General features: G+C 44.2%; 1 pseudogene; it reads left to right on the forward strand.

The window, feature by feature from the left end:
- The first annotated feature begins 1,676 nt into the window (after positions 1-1,676).
- On the forward strand, positions 1,677-11,356 carry LOC145039084 (putative pectin methylesterase CGR3; annotated as a pseudogene).
- The last annotated feature ends 1,307 nt before the right edge of the window (positions 11,357-12,663 follow it).

Below are 12,663 nucleotides of genomic sequence, written 5' to 3' on the forward strand. Positions count from 1 at the left end.
GGATTTCATGTATAGTATCATAACTACAGTTACAATCGTAATTTAAGCTAACACTACTAACATATATAACACTACTAGAAAAACAACCTTTAATGACGCGCAAACAATAACACGTAGTGATTTACGATACGCAAAGGCGGGCGTCCAAAAAACAATGTCATCTCTTATAAAATTTGAAGAATAGAGGGCACGCATTTGTGCGTACCCTAAAATTAGTGTCAAAAAAAACACGGAGGGCGCATATGATAAAATGTGTGTCTTGTGCGCACGTCGCTTTATATTTTTTTTTCATAAACACGCATTTTAGAAGCTCGCGGGGGAAATGAAATTCCAAAAGTTTGAAAAGGCGCCATGTTCTCCTCTACCTTCTTTCAATCGTTCTTCTCTCTCTTTCTCTCTCTCTCTCTCTCTCTCTCTCTGTCTCTCTCTCGATCAAATACCAAAAAAACCTTGAATCGGAGAGCCACGATGTCTCTCTCACCGTCATTGCTCTTATCTCCCACAACATCATCACAATCAAATCTCTGATCTCCAACCGATGTCTCCACCTATTCTCGTCCCCCGCTCTAATTTGCTCAGTTAAATATCCAAAAAATGAACCACGATGTGCTTCTCCTTTCTCCCATCCCAGTCGGCAGAAATCAAGGAGTCTCATGCCTAAAATTCTATATAGGGCCACAAAACCGACTATTGTTGGAACTAGGGTTCTGGTTCTTAGTGAAATCGAAGGTTTTTTGGTCACCGGGCCATGAAAATGAAATCAAAGGGGTACAGTTCTTGGAACCACGACTATTGTTGGAACTAGGGTTTTGGTTCATAAACCCTCCATCTACTTCTCTCAATCTTCATTTCCTCAAGTAACGATTCCTCCATGCTCACCGCCATTAGTCATCGCCTCCCTGTGAAGCCACCATCGGATGAAGACCGTCGCACCTCATAGCTACACCAAAAACCTTCAACTTCTCAGCAAAAAGGTTACACATACACACACAAACTCTTTCTCTTTCTCTATCTAATCATCACTCACGCACTGTGGTTTTTGTTTGTTTCTCGCATTACGATAAATTGTTTAATCAATTGTTGATTATCTGCTTGTTAAATTCGAGGAATATAGCAGCATGAACAATGAATTATGTCAAAAAACAGTTGATTAATGCTTTTGAATTAATCGATTCTAGTGAATTTTTTGTTATGTGTATTGAGTGGTAACGAAAATTGGTTGATTGCTTGTTATGTTGGGCTAAAAACGATTTGAAGAATTCCGCGTTAGGTTTTCGTCATACATTGATACCAAGTGGTCAAGTCGCTTAATGTATTAGTTTGGGACAGTTATGTTCTCTTGTTTTTCTTCAAAGAGGATTTTGAGTCTTGCTTATTTTAACTGCATAATTATCCAAAGTAAAACTATCCATCAGCATGTTTTGGAAACGACTGTGTTAGTTGAAATTAGTGAAATGTTCATCAGCTTCAGAACAATTAAAATTAACGGATTGATTTAGCTATTTAGGATAATAAAATCTCAGCTATTGAATTAAAATTGTGGAACACCCCATTTGTCATTGATATTGGATCCATTGATCTTTCAAAGTTACCATTGTTTCAGTTCAGATAACTCAATTCAATTCATAATAAAACGAGTTAAACACTTTTCTGCAGGTGAATCATAACATATAGAGATGTCAAGGAGGCCAGCTAGTTTATCAAGGTGTTTGGGTGATGGAACTGGCATTCCCTTTAGGGGATCCTTAAATCCAAAATCATGCCCTTCCCCTTTCTTATCCATTGGCCTTGTTCTTGTGGTAATCACACCTCTTAAAGCTTTCACATCTACTGTAACATCTGTTACTCATGATTCATACCTTTGATACTCTTCTTCTCTTCTTTAAAAAAATACTGAGTGAGACTTTCCCTTTTCTCAAAACATTCAGGGAGCTTTTCTCATAATTAGCTATGTTTATAGTGGTTCATGTAACAGCCCGGATTTCCAGGTATCTTTTAATTTCGTATTTTTGGTATTTTGTGAGGGGACTCGGCGAGTTAGAGGTCGAAATCGCCGAGTCGGGTCGCGGTTTTGGACGAAGGTTCACGTATGGACTCGACGAGTCCACGCTATTTAATGAAACCCTAATTTTCCGGTCCTAAGCCCTATTTAAAGGACCTTATGGCCCTTCATTGTGACCACCTTGATCCTTGAGTGCACCAAAGCAGCTGAGAGTCCTTGTGAGTGAGATAAGAGTCTATTTGTTCACCAATTTGTGTGTTATTGCAAGAAAGGAAGGAGAAGATTAAGCTAGAAGAGTTGGGGAGCTTGGATCTGCTTCTATTTCGTCAAGGGAAGCTTCTTGAGGTAACTTTCAGAGCTAATCTTCGTGTTTTGGTTGATATGTCAAATATAGGGTTTCTTCTTGCCTTATTTGACTTGTATTTGAAGTGTGAAAGGTCCCATGGAGATATGGAACCTAGATCTGGACCTTAGCAAGTCCAGAAGGCCCCAAATGATATGCTTTATGTCCATTCTTTTGAGTTGGAGATTAGGGTTGCCATATTAGAGGTTATTTCCCCAAAAAGAGCCTTGTAAGTGTTGCATGGCGGCCAAGACTGAGACTTTACGTGATAAATGAGCTTGGGAAGGCCAGATCTATGTGTGTATGGAACGGATCTGAGCGTAGAAGCAAGTTTTATCTGATGCATGGCATGGACTCGCCGAGTCTGAAGAACAGACTCGACGAGTAGCTTGAAGATTGTCCTTAAAACCACCCAGTGAGTAGTCCCGCCGAGTTGACCAGTGTTGACTTGATAGGGATGGTCAACTTTAGTGGTACAAGTATTAATTATAGATATATGATGTTATAGGAGGATTATAGCTTGGGGATCAAGCACGAGTGATTTCCAGGGTTCGCGAGTTATCGAGATATACGAGGTGAGTCTTCTCACTATACTGTACCCGAAAGGGTTTGACTGTGTGACCGGAAGGTCGGATATGCTATTTGATATATGTGTTATGTGTGATAAGTTATTCGTTACATGTGCCATGTATGATATGCTTGATATGGGCCGGAAGGCATTATATTATGGGCCGGAAGGCGTTGTAAAATGGATCGTAAGGTTGACGTGGGTAGGAGCGGAAGTTTTACCGAGTCGGGACGGAAGTCCCCTGAGACACATGGACCAGAAGGTCAGGGACTGGAAAGGCGTATGTGCGTAGGTTGTATTTTGGGGAACTCACTAAGCATTTATGCTTACAGTTGTTGTGTTATGTGTTTCAGGTACTAGCGAGGACCGTGGGAAGGCGCCAGCGTGATCGTACACACACTCGGGGAAAACCATTTTTGTGATCTTTGTTATGTAATAAGTCGTGACAATATTGTTTACATTGGAACCTAAATTATTACTCGATGTTTTTGATGTTGTAAAAATGAAAAAATTGGTTTTAAAATTTACGTCGTTATAAGTTGGTATCAGAGCCTTGGTTTGAGGGATTCAAGTACACCTTCGGGCGTAACTGAACTCAAACCGGGGATTTGAGAAAATTTTTAATTAATAAATCAATAAAGTTTGATAAGTGATTTTTGAAACAACCAAAGAAGAAGGAGCGTGTACGGTTAGCCAGCGCCCGAACGGTAAAATCCCCAAAATACTCTTACAATATGTGTTATGAGATATGATATGATATGATACGCATGCTAGTAGACTAGGTATTCATATTAGGACTAGAGTGGCCTGATTTTGTGATGCCTTAGTCTAGGGAAACCTGCTTCTATGAGGTGCTTTGAGAGCGAGTGGGTAACTAGTGCATGACAAGAAAAGAGTACTCAGGATTCGGGGTTTGGGGAAGAGGACTTCGGGAGAATACTGACGCGGTGTAATTGGTAGTACCGGGTCAGTGGGCAACCCATGTAAGAATCCCTGGGTATCGGAGATTGAGTAGGACTGCGTTATCGAGTGTGATTATGCTCGATAGAGTCTCTGATATTTTTATGTTGTATTTCAGAGACATCATGGTTGGACCACGCCACAGACCTGGTACGAGTAGTGTGACTGACGAGGAGCTTCGTCAGATGATTCATGAGGAGGTAGTTGCAGCGATCCGGGCTGAGATTCTGGAGATGTTTGGGTCTATTAAGACCACGCTGATGGACACATTTGATGAGCGGTACGCCGCGTTAACTGAGGCCGCAACCGCTGCAGCTACCGCAGCTGTGGCTGCTGCCAGACCACAGGGAGGTGACTCGGTGCTGTTCTGGGAGTTCAGCAACACGAAGCCACCTGAGTTTGACGGGACGTAGGATCCGATCGCTGCGATGAGATGGATTGCTGATACCGAGGGATGTTTCTACACTTGTTCATGTCCGGAGCATCTGAGGGTACGGTTCGCCTTGAACCAGCTCCGCCTGGGAGCAAAGGATTGGTGGAAGTTTGTGACGGCGAACTTCACTCTGGCAGAGGTTTCAGCTGTGATTTGGGAGAGATTTACTGCTGTGTTCAGAGACGAGTATGTTCCCCAGGTGGAGAGGGAACGGTTGGTTCAAGAGTTCTTGACCCTCAAGTAGGGTAATGATTCTACCACGATGATCACGCGGAAGTTTCATGAGAGGGCGATGTTCTGCCCCGAGCAGGTGTCCACGGAGCAGGCTCGGATGAGTCGGTATTTGGGAGTGCTGAGGAGGGATATCCGGGAGTTCGTATCGAACTCGTCATATCAGACTTTTGTTGAGCTTCAGGAGAATGCCAGGAAGCGTGAGATCGACTTGGAGACCCATGCCAGGGAGGAGGCCGAGTCTCAACGGGTGGATCGGCGATCGACTCAGTCTCAGCCGACAGCCAATTGGACCAAGTCCGCCGATTCGAGATCCGGTGGTCAGAAGGGCCACACTTGCGGAAAGTGCGGCAAGGGTCACGAGGGGGCATGTCGAACGGGTGCTTGATACAAGTGTGGCAAGGAGGGGCACATTGCCAGGGATTGCCCCAAGGGATTCAAGGTTTGCTTTCATTGCAACCAGATCGGCCATCGGAAGGCCGAGTGCCCCCAACTTCGCCAGGGATCTACACCTGCTGCCAGGGTTACCGAGATTCGGCCAGTGAAAGCCGAGGCTCTGAAGGCTCGTGGGAGAGGTTTCCAGTTGACTGCGGTGGAGGTCCGCGCAGCGCCCGATGTCGTAGCCGGTATGTATACTTTCATGTATTTACCTTTATACTGAGATATTGTGCTTATATTATGATATGCGTAGGTACTTTTCTTGTGAATTTTGTGCCTGCTTTGGTATTATTTGACTCGGGTGCGAGTCGGTCTTTTGTATCGTTGGCTTTTAGCCAACACATCGGTATTGATCAGGAGGTGATGAGTCGACCCCTGCAAGTTTCTATAGCAAATGAGAAAGCGGTATACGCCACTGAGGTGATTCGAGGATGTGTGCTCGAGATTTTTGGTGTCGAGTTACCTATAGACTTGGTTCCTATAGCTATGGGGGATGTCTGCGTTATCGTGGGCATGGACTGGCTGAGTAAGTTTGGAACAGTCATTGACTGCGAGAGACAGCTGGTAACGATTCGAGACCCTAGTAGGGGAGTGCTTACAGTTTATAGCGAAGGGACCCGGTGTGGTTCGGCGTTTTGTTCGGCTGCCAGGGCAAGGCAGAGTTTGCAGCAGGGTTGTAATGGATTCATAGCCTACGTGATGGATACTCGAGTGGCCGCGGGGAGGCCCAATTCGATTGATGACGTTCCTGTTGTATGCGAGTTTTCGGATGTGTTCCCCGAAGAGTTACCGGGTGTGCCTCCAGAGACGTAAGTGGAGTTTCGTATCGATTTGGTTCCGGGAGCGGCGCCCATCACCAAGGCGCCTTATCGTCTCGCTCCACCGGAAATGCAGGAGTTATCCTCGCAGCTTCAGGAGCAGTCGGGAAAGGGATTTATTCGACCGAGTAGCTCACCTTGGGGAGCGCCGATTTTGTTCGTCAAGAAAAAGGATGGTTCACTCCGGATGTGTATCGATTACCGGGACTTGAACAAGTTGACGGTTAAGAACCGATATCCGTTACCTAGGATCTACGATCTGTTCAATCAGTTGCAGGGGGCATCTTGGTTCTCCAAGATTGACTTGAGGTCGGGGTATCATCAGATGAGGGTTCGAGAGGAAGATATCCAGAAGACTGCTTTCAGAAGTCGTTATGGACATTATGAGTTTGTGGTGATGCCTTTTGGGCTCACCAATGCCCCAACTGCGTTCATGGATCTTATGAACCGGGTGTGCCGGCCGATGCTGGATCGGTAGGTGATCGTATTCATCGATGATATTTTGGTGTATTCGAGGTCTAGGGATCAACATGAGGAACATTTGAGGGAGATTCTTGGGGTTTTGAGATCGGAGAGACTATATGGCAAGTTCTCCAAGTGTGATTTCTGGTTACGAGAGGTCCAGTTCCTCGGGCATCTTGTTAACCAGAAAGGGATATTGGTCGACCCGGCCAAGATTGAGGCAGTGTTGAGGTGGGAGGTGCCGAGATCGCCCACCGAGATCAGGAGTTTTCTGGGTTTGGTTGGATATTATCGCAGGTTTATCAAGGACTTCTCCAAGATTGCTGTGCCACTTACTAGGATGACCCGGAAGGGTGTTACGTTTTGATGGAGACCGGAGCAGCATTCATCATTTGAGATGCTTCGTCAGAAATTGTGCGAGGCTCCGGTGCTCGCACTCCTGGAAGGGATGGAGGATTTCGTGGTGTACTGTGATGCATCTATATTGGGTTTGGAGGCGGTGCTTATGCAGAGGGGTCATGTGATAACGTATGCTTCGAGGCAGTTGAAGCCTCATGAGTCGAGATATCCCACCCACGACCTGGAATTGGGGGCTATGGTGTTTTCCCTCAAGATCTGGTGACACTATTTGTATGGGGTTCGGTGTACGATATACACGGACCACAAGAGCTTGCAGTATTTGATGGATCAGCCAAATCTGAATATGCGACAGAGGAGGTGGTTGGATGTGGTGAAGGATTACGATTGTGAGATCCTGTATAACCCGGGCAAGGCTAATATGGTAGCCAACACGTTGAGTCGTAGGGCGGAAAGTGCCCCGATCCGAGATATTTGTATGAGATTGACGGTATTGACCCCGATTTTGGATATTATTCGAGGAGCTCAAGCAGAGGCTGCGAAGCCAGAACATCAGAAGAGGGAGCGGGTTGTAGCTCAGGTATCAGGATTCGTCGCGGATGGTCGAGGGCTTATGATTTTTCAGGGTCAGATTTGGGTACCGTTTGTGGGCGGTGCGCGTACTATTTTGATGGAGGAAGCACATCGATTGAAATTCTCGATTCATCCCGGTGCTACGAAAATGTATTTGGATCTAAGGAAGGAGTACTGGTGGCCCTGTATGAAAAGGGATTCTGCATGGTTTGTCGAGAGGTGCTTGACTTGTCGGCAGGTCAAGGCCGAGCACCAGCGACCGCACGGTAAGCTGCAACCGCTAGATATTCCTGAATGGAAGTGGGAACAAATTACTATGGATTTCATCACCAAGTTGTCGCGGACTGCGAGGGGAGTCGATGCGATTTGGGTGATCGTGGATAGATTGACAAAGAGCGCTCATTTTCTAGCCACCAGTGAGAGCTCTTCTGCGGAGAAGTTGGCGGAGTTATATGTGAGGGAGGTGGTATCGCGACATGGGGTGCCGATCTCGATTGTTTCCGATCGTGATGTGCATTTCACTTCCAGGTTCTGGAAGAAGTTCCATGAGGAATTGGGTACTAGACTGCATTTTAGTACCGATATCATCCCCAGACAGATGGTCAAAGTGAGCGGACGATTTTAGACGCTTGAGGATATGCTCCGAGCATGCGTTTTGGATTTCGGAGGGAGCTGGGACACCTATCTACCTTTAGCAGAGTTTTCGTATAACAACAGCCATTATTCAAGCATTGGTATGCCACCCTTTGAGCTGTTGTATGGACGGAGGTGTCGCACCCCCATCTGCTGGTGTGAGGTGGGGCAGCGGGTGATGGGTAGCACGGAGATCGTACTCCAGATGACCGAGCAGATTCAGCAGGTCAGGCAGAGGTTGTTGACCGCTCAAATCCGACAGAAGAGTTATGCAGACAGACGTCGGTCTGAGCTTGAGTTTCAGGTTGGCGATCTTGTACTCCTGAAGGTCTCTCCTTGGAAAGGAGTGATTCGATTCAGGAAGAGGGGAAAATTGGGGCCCCGATACATTGGTCCTTTCCGTGTGATCGCGAGGGTAGGCCGGGTAGCCTACCGTTTGGATTTTCCATCAGAGTTGGGGCAGATTCACGACACTTTTCATGTGTCGCAGCTGAGGAACTGTAAAGCCGACAAATCGGCAGTGGTTCCATTAGGGGATATTCAGGTAGATGCGAGCCTGAATTATGCCGAGAGACCAGTAGCCATCAGAGATCAGAAGATCATGGTTTTGAGGAACAAGGAGGTACCCCTGGTGTTGGTTCAGTGGCGGCATCGGAAGGGATCAGAGATGACCTGGGAGCCGGAGCATGAGATGCGTGAGCAGCATCCGGAGCTATTTGCAGAGCGAGACTTCGAGGGCGAAGTCTTGTTCTAGTGGAGGAGAATTGTAACAGCTTGGATTTCCAGGTATCTTTTAATTTCGTATTTTTGGTATTTTGTGAGGGGACTCGGCGAGTTGGAGGTCGAACTCGGCGAGTCGGGTCGCGGTTTTTGATGAAGGTTTGCGTCTGGACTCGGCGAGTCCGTGCTATTTAATGAAACCCTAATTTTCCGGTCCTAAGCCCTATTTAAAGGACCTTATTGCCCTTCATTGTGGCCACCTTGATCCTTGAGTGCACCAAAGCAGCTGAGAGTCCTTGTGAGTCAGATAAGAGGCTATTTGTTCACCAATTTATGTGTTACTGCAAGAAAGGAAGGAGAAGATCAAGCTAGAAGAGTTGGGGAGCTTGGATCTTCTTCTATTTCATCAAGGGAAGCTTCTTGAGGTAACTTTTAGAGCTAATCTTCGTGTTTTGGTTGATATGTCAAATCTAGGGTTTCTTCTTGCCTTATTTGACTTGTATTTGAAGTGTGAAAGGTCCCATGGAGATATGGAACCTAGATCTGGACCTTAGTAGGTCCAGAAGGCCCCAAATGATATGCTTTATGTCCATTCTTTTGAGTTGGAGACTAGGGTTGCCATATTAGAGGTTATTTCCCCAAAAAGAGCCTTGTAAGTGTTGCATGGCGGACAAGACTCAGGCTTTATGAGATAAATGAGGTTGGGAAGGCCAGATCTATGTGTGTATGGAACGAATCTAACCGCAGAAGCAAGTTTTAGCTGATGCATGGCATGGACTCGCCAAGTCTGAAGAACAGACTCGACGAGTAGCTTCAAGATTGTCCTTAAAACCACCCAGTGAGTAGTCTCACCGAGTTATGGTTGACTCAGTGAGTCACGGGGAGTTAGAGAGGGATTGACAGGTGGACTGAGTCGAGCTAAAACTCACCGAGTTGTCCTTGCGACTCGGCGAGTTGAGTCGCGGTGGCCCTGCGATTCATGACCAGGTGGAACTCGTCGAGTCAGGGGAGTACTCGACGTGTCAAAGGGGAAATCCTTGCGAGTTGGTGAAAACGCATAGACTCGTCGAGTCACTCTAGTGCACTCGCCAAGTCCGGTCAAATTGACCATTGACTGTTGACCAAAGTTGACCAGTGTTGACTTGATAGGGATGGTCAACCTTAGTGGTACAAGTATTAATTATAGATATATGATGTTATAGGAGGATTATAGCTCGGGGGTTCAAGCACGAGTGATTTCCAAGGTTCGCGAGTTATCGAGATATACGAGGTGAGTCTTCTCACTATACTGTACCCGGAAGGGTTTGACTGTGTGACCGGAAGGTCGGATATGCTATGAGATATATGTGTTATGTGTGATAAGTTATTCGTTATATGTGCCATGTATGATATGCTTGATATGGGCCGGAAGGCATTATATTATGGCCGGAAGGCGAATATGTTATGGGCCGGAAGGCGTTGTAAAATGGAACGTAAGGTTGACGTGGGTAGGACCGGAAGTTTTACCGAGTCGGGACGGAAGTCCCCTGAGACACATGGACCAGAAGGTCAGGGCATGGAAAGGCGTATGTGTGTAGGTTGTATTTTGGGGAACTGAGTAAGCATTTATGCTTACAATTGTTGTGTTATGTGTTTCAGGTACTAGCGAGGACCGTGGGAAGGCGCCGGCGTGATCGTACACACACTCGGGGGAAACCATTTTTGTGATCTTTGTTATGTAATCGGTCGTGACAATATTGTTTACATTGGAACCTAAATTATTACTCGATGTTTTTGATGTTGTATAAATGAAAAAATTGGTTTTAAAATTTACGTCGTTACAGTTCAGGTTAGTACATATGAATTTCTTTTGGCTAAAAAAATTCTATCTTCTCCTATCTCAACTTATATCAAAATTATCTTTGTAACAACAGGTGGATGAAATATTGATAAAGTGGCTCTAAGTAGGCTTGAAGGTAAACGATTTAAGATAATAATAACAATCAGTTATGTACTGAATGATTATAAATTTTCTGATATGTTGAATATGCAGGTGGTGTTTCATGTTCAGTAGAGATTAATCAAGCATTAGCATATCTAAAAAAAGCATATGCTAACAGCATGCATATAGTTCTACACATGGGTCCCGATTCATGTTCAGTGATTTCAAATTATTAAAAGATGAAGATACAGAAGCATGGGGTCTTGAACCTTATGATTTAGATGAAAGTGATGCAAACTGCAATAGTCTTACAAGAAAATGGATTGTTTGTGTTGCTTATATTAAGTATCCTCTTCCTTATAAATCATAATCATTTTCTCTTGTTATTGTTTCGGATGCTCTTGACTATTTGTCACCAAGGTACCTCAACAAAACTCTTCCATAATTATCAAGAGTATCTTCAGATGGATTTGCTATTCTCTCTAGTGTGTTTTTTTTTTCTTTTTTTAGCAATTATTCACTTATATTTTGTAAAAATAATGTTGATTTTATTTTGATAAAGGGTATCCTGGTCAACGTAAAGTTAAAGTGGCTGAAATGTCCAAATTTGGTCGCCCTGTAAGTCCTCTCTTATATTACTTGATCCCAATTAATTCAAATTTAAAATTTAAAGAAACATTGAATAATAAAAAATGAATTTATATATATATATATATATATATATATATATATATATTTATAATAGGCGAAATTGCGAAGCTCTTCGTGGTGGATTCGGTTTTTTGTTCAGAAAAATTAGAAGAAAATGAAATTGCTACTAAAAAATTCGAATTGGCTGCAACCAAGAAGGCATACCAGTCAACATGTCAAAATTTCCATCTCAAATCACTCCATTGAATTTAATATTTTGATGAAATATGAAATATGGAAAAGGTAAAAGGTAAAAATGGTAAACTATATACCTCAAATACCATGCATACACAACAACTTGGATTTTTTTTTTATGAAGAAGATGTATATTATTATTACACTCTTGATCTCATCAAGAGGGATCACAAGGGTTTCATTAGATAAACACTTTTTAAGGTTTGAGACGTGGAAGACAGGATGAATATTATTAAGTTCTTGGGGTAAACGAAGTTTGTATGCAACAGGAGCGATCCTAGCAAGGATCTCAAATGGTCTTATGTATATCGAATTCAGCTTTCCATGGTTTCCAAAGCGTATCATGCCTTTCCAGGGTGAGACCTTCATTAGAACACAGTCACCAACCTGGAATTCCAAGGGTTTTCATCTCTTATCGGCGTAGCTCTTTTGTCTATCTCTTGAAGCTTATAGTCGTTCTCGGATTTGTATGATCTTTTTTGTGGTTTCACGAATGATTTTTGGGCCTGTGAGAGTGCTATCAGGGACTTTTCCTTTGGCTAGCTGCGAGTCGCCCACCTCCACCCAACACAGAGGGGATCTTCACTTATAGCCATAAACGACTTCAAATGGCGTAGCCTTGATACTGGTATGATAACTATTGTTGTAGCAGAATTCGACCAAGGGAAAATGGATGTCCCATGACTTGCCAAAGTCTATGAAACATGCTCTCAACATGTCTTCCAAATTTTGAATGGTCCTCTCACTCTGCCCGTCTGCTTGTAGATGGTAAGCTCTGCTCATATCCAACATAGTTCCAAAAGCTTTCTGCAGTGACTACCAAAATCTTGAGGTGAATCTGCTATTCCGATCGGAGATAATAGACACAGGCACACCATGCAGACGAACTATCTCTTGGATGTAGATTCGTGTAAGTCTTTCCATCTTGAACACTTCTTTGATTGACAGAAAATGGTCCGATTTGGTTAATCGGTCGACAATTACCCATATAGTATCGTACCCACTCAGAGATTTGGGTAATTTAGTGATAAAATCCATCGTACTCCTTTCCTACTTCCACTCAGGTATTTTCGATTGCTGAAGCAAACCTGAGGGCTTCTGATATTCCACCTTCACCTTGGCGCAAGTCAGACACTTGCCCACGAAAGTAGCGATCTCTGCTTTCATGTTTGGCCACCAATATAACTTCTTGAGATCCAGATACATGTTTTTCGAACCTGGGTGAACAGAGTATCGAGTCTTATTAGCTTCACTTATGACGACTTCTCTGTAACCACTGAACCTTGGGGTCCAGATCCGGTTTATGAAATAATAAAATA

The sequence above is a fragment of the Lactuca saligna genome, chromosome 4 (assembly GCF_052625555.1).
Source record: "Lactuca saligna cultivar CGN05327 chromosome 4, ASM5262555v1, whole genome shotgun sequence".
NCBI lineage: Eukaryota > Viridiplantae > Streptophyta > Magnoliopsida > Asterales > Asteraceae > Lactuca > Lactuca saligna.